Consider the following 4,367-nt stretch of genomic DNA (forward strand, 5'->3'; position numbering starts at 1 on the left):
TTAATAGACAAATGAAAAGAAAAATTAAAAAAAATACTAGACAAATTAAAACAAAAAATTATGGAAAAATTAAAAAAAAAATTATAAATAATCTTTTAAGCAAACACAAATCACTCCTTATTTCATTTATAAAAATTAACGAAGAAAAAACAGGGGGTGTTGGGTCAAAATCTAACTACTTTATCCAACTACCCTTGTACCAAATACAAGTTTCACCTTCCAGAGTATTTACTCCATATTCTTTTGGCATAATTAACCGAATGCCGTTTGCCAATGATTCGCACCTTAAATAACTAAGTAGTAGTGTATCTAATTCCGAATATGGCTTTTGCGGTTGCTCAGTAACTAAATATGACATAGAAATGAATATCTTATGTTAGCGCGACAAATAAAACAACAACAAGCAAAAGCTGTGAAATCAGATATTTTTTCAACACGAACATCTCTAGAAACGCACTAACAAAAAAGGTAAACGATTAGGTAAGCGCTGGCCACAATTTTATTATGATATAATATTGGCAATGAATTGAAAGAGTAAATAATCACATGGATCATGAATAGCACAATAGTCGAACATGTACAAAACATAATAGACATTTTTTTTTTTTTTTTTTTTTTTTTTTTTTGGAAAAAAATTAATTATTGCCCACAGTTCGAAGTAGTGTTGGGTAATTACATTCTACGTAAATAAAATATAATATAAATAAGATATCTAAATTTATACTCGTCAGAACATTTATGACTTTCTAAGTTTGTGTACATTTTTTTTTTTTTCAACCCAAAGTTTTCTTGTTTATTGTTCTTAGATTTAAATAAGTAATTTCAGCAACAACGATGCTTCAAGTATACACTGTAGAAATTTCAGGGTCACTGTCAGAGAGGTCAACTCTACAAAAAAACCGAAATCCGTATTTATTTTTAGTAAAAACCATTTTGCCTGCGTTACAAGGAGATTTTCCAGTGTATCTTCATTTTTGATATTTTAACTCTCTAAATAGCAAAATGTTTTACCTTTCTTTCTATTATGGAATCAGAACAACTCTTGCTATAGAGAGTTAAAATCTTTCCTAAATAAATTAGCAAACTTCGTTCAGGATGCTACGACGATCTTCCAAGATATTTTATATAATTAATTTAGATTAACTCGTATCGATAGTGTGCTAGAATACAAAAAATTAAGTACGTAATCTCGAAAATTCTATGAAAAGATTCGGCAACCCGAGGTGATCGAGTGACTGATGCCCAGAGCATACTAAAATTATGGAAGGAACTGAATAGCAGTGAAATCATAACACCAGAAGATAGGGATCCCCAATCGGTGACGATTGAGCGGACATTCCATTGCCCGACCATTTGAAGAAGAAAAAAGCGGTGGGGCCGATGGATTGTATGGACATATTCAAATACCGCGACGAAGAACTGATAAGAAGCATGGATCTGTCTTTTTGCAGAATATGGTCGGGGAAAAACATGCCCAACGATTGGAATTTAAATGCGCTTGGCCCAATCCACAAAGAGGGAGACCCCACAAACTACACCAAGGGAGGGATAAGCCCCCTCAACAACGCATTAAAGGTTCTATCGACAAGACGACTCTACGAGACGAGAAGGTACAATCTTCTATAAGCAGATAAGATGGCCTCAACAACCGATTTGTTCTGATTCATCCAGACTGGATAAGGAAGCGAAGCGAAGCGTATAGGAATGGTTATAAACGAGGACAAGACAAAATATCTTCTGTCATCAAACAAACAGTCGACGCACTTACGACTTGGCTCCCACGTAGTTGTAGATAATTTCGTCTATCTTTGAACCAGTATAAACACCAACAATAATGTAAGCCTCGAAATCCAACCCAGAATTAGTATTGCCAACAGGTGCTACTTCGAACTGAGTAGGCAATTGAGAAGTAAAGTCCTCTCTCGACGAACAAAGACCAAACTCTACAAGATACTCAACATCCAAGTCCTGCTGTATGGTGCTGAGGATTGGACGATGACAACAGCTGATGAGCTCGTAACGGTTTTCGGGAGAAAGGTTCTGCATATGATTTCTGTTTCTTTGCTCATTGGAATCGCCGAATACCGCTGGCTAAATCGTGGCGTCCGAATGAAAGCGAACACTCCAGCTCTAAGAGTATTCAACGCAGTACCCGCCGGAGGAAGCAGAGAAAGAGGAAGATCTCTACTCTGTTAAAAATATCAGGAGGAGAAGAACCTAGCTTGGAGTCTCCAATTGGCGCCAAACAGCGAATGGAAAAACGACTCGCACGCTGTTGTAAGCTCAGCTATAACCGCGTAAGCGGAGTCTGCGCTAATAAAGAAGAAGAATTTGATCTAATTTGACGGACTAGTCCATGTAAAATGCGTGCAAATTGAATCGTTATATTTTTTTCGTTACAACCTTCGTGTGAACTTTTTCTTCCAATGCCTAAAAGTTAATGCTGCGATTGTTGTCATGTATAAGGAAAAATCATATGAGTTTGCTTTGTATTTTGTGTTTCTAATGGAATCACAGAAGTATTTTGGGGAGTCTACTTTATTTCGAACACGAGTATTGGAGTGGCACACAGCATTCCGTAAAGGATGAGAATTCATCGAAAACTTTCTTCAAGCGAGTCATACGTCCAGCTCTGTTAATGACGACAACATCGAAAAGGTAACAATAACAAAGGTAAAAGGAAAAATAAACAGTGCTTGAAAATCTCCGTCTTAAAATCAGAGAGATAGCATAGCAACCATTTTGATTATTGTTTTGTTAGACTAGTAACATATGAACTGAACCTCAAGCTGAAGGAAAAAGGCGTCGCGTATCTTTGATGTCGCAAAAGAGATGCTTGTACAGCTTATACTCATATACTGTAAATATATATTGCATATAAAAATGTTTCAGTTGACTGCATACATACAATAGAAGCATGACATATTTAAACTAATTCTAAAACTTTTTAATCTGCGATAAAAAAAAATGCTTGACAATAGATGTATTGTTTCTAATATATATGTATGCAAATAGTGAGTGACGGCATTGAAAATCGCATAAAAATGCAATTGAAATTGAAATTAGAACTAAAATTCCATTATTTTGTACACACAAAGTATGTGCTTCTGCTAAATAAAACAATAAAATCACTTTATCAGCCACTAAAAGAGCGGTGGAAACCGAGGCGCACTTGCAAATAACAAAAACAAAAATAAAGCATTTGCACACCCACAAAACGGCATCAGTTTCACACACACTGCACAGGCAGAGAGGAGATCTGAAACTAATATACATATGTATGTATGTATGTGCGTAAGTCAGTCGCCGGATCGCGAAATACTACCACGTTTTGTCACCACATCATCGAAAGCAACAGCACATTAATTCACATACACGCCATCAAATGACTACAGAATACAAAACTATGTAAAATAGCAAAAACATCAACAGTTTGAAAACCGTAAACTTAAAAAAATAAAAAAAATTACATAAAACAAAAGATATTTCCATAAAAACACACACCAACATCAACAACTACCGGCCAACTGTGTAAATAAAATGCTAAGGCGCGATTATCATACACTGCGTATGAGTAACAAATAGTTGGGGGGGCCCTACATTGTTGAACTGGCACAGCAGGCAAACAAACAAACAAACAAACATGAAGGCAGTCACATTTTTAGCTAACTGAAATATGTACATATGTGTGCATGTAATATTTGTAGTATATATGACGAAAAAGCTGCCAGTGTTGACAATATCACCACCTAATTGTCTGGTGTCGCTGGTATCAACTCAGCTGCCAACTACTGCTATGGCAAACCTAGAATACAATAATTTTAGTAATTCGGATGGAGAACGCCGCGAAATGCCAAATTGAATGGCATATAACAGATGTGCAATTGTAAAAATAAAAATATACGTCACAGGGTGGCCAACTACTAAATTTTATTTTATTTTATGCAATGTTTAAAAAAAATGGTTTGATTTTCACAAATTATAAAAATAAAAATATACGTCACAGGATGGTCAAAAAATTAAATCTCAATTTATTGTGTGCAATATTTAAACAAAAATTGTTTTGATTTTCACAAATTATACAAACAAATCAAAGAATTTTTGAAAACGGTATTAAATTTAATAAATATTCATCGCTGCTGCGAAATCTCTAAAACACATTAACGTTACTTACAACTATTTTCATAAAACTGATTGTTGAAGGGAGGTTAGAAAAGCCTAGAGCCTTCAAAACTAACTTAACACATTCTTACAATAATCAAGATTAAAATATTTTGAAAAAAAAAATTATTTCAATGGCAAATACAATGGTGGGAGGAAGACTATACGGGTTTGAAACATTTCAGAAAAATTTAGAAAAAATCAAA

Source organism: Bactrocera latifrons, unplaced genomic scaffold (genome assembly GCF_001853355.1).
Source record: "Bactrocera latifrons isolate USDA-ARS-PBARC rearing strain unplaced genomic scaffold, ASM185335v1 scaffold_86, whole genome shotgun sequence".
Classification (NCBI taxonomy): Eukaryota; Metazoa; Arthropoda; class Insecta; order Diptera; family Tephritidae; genus Bactrocera; species Bactrocera latifrons.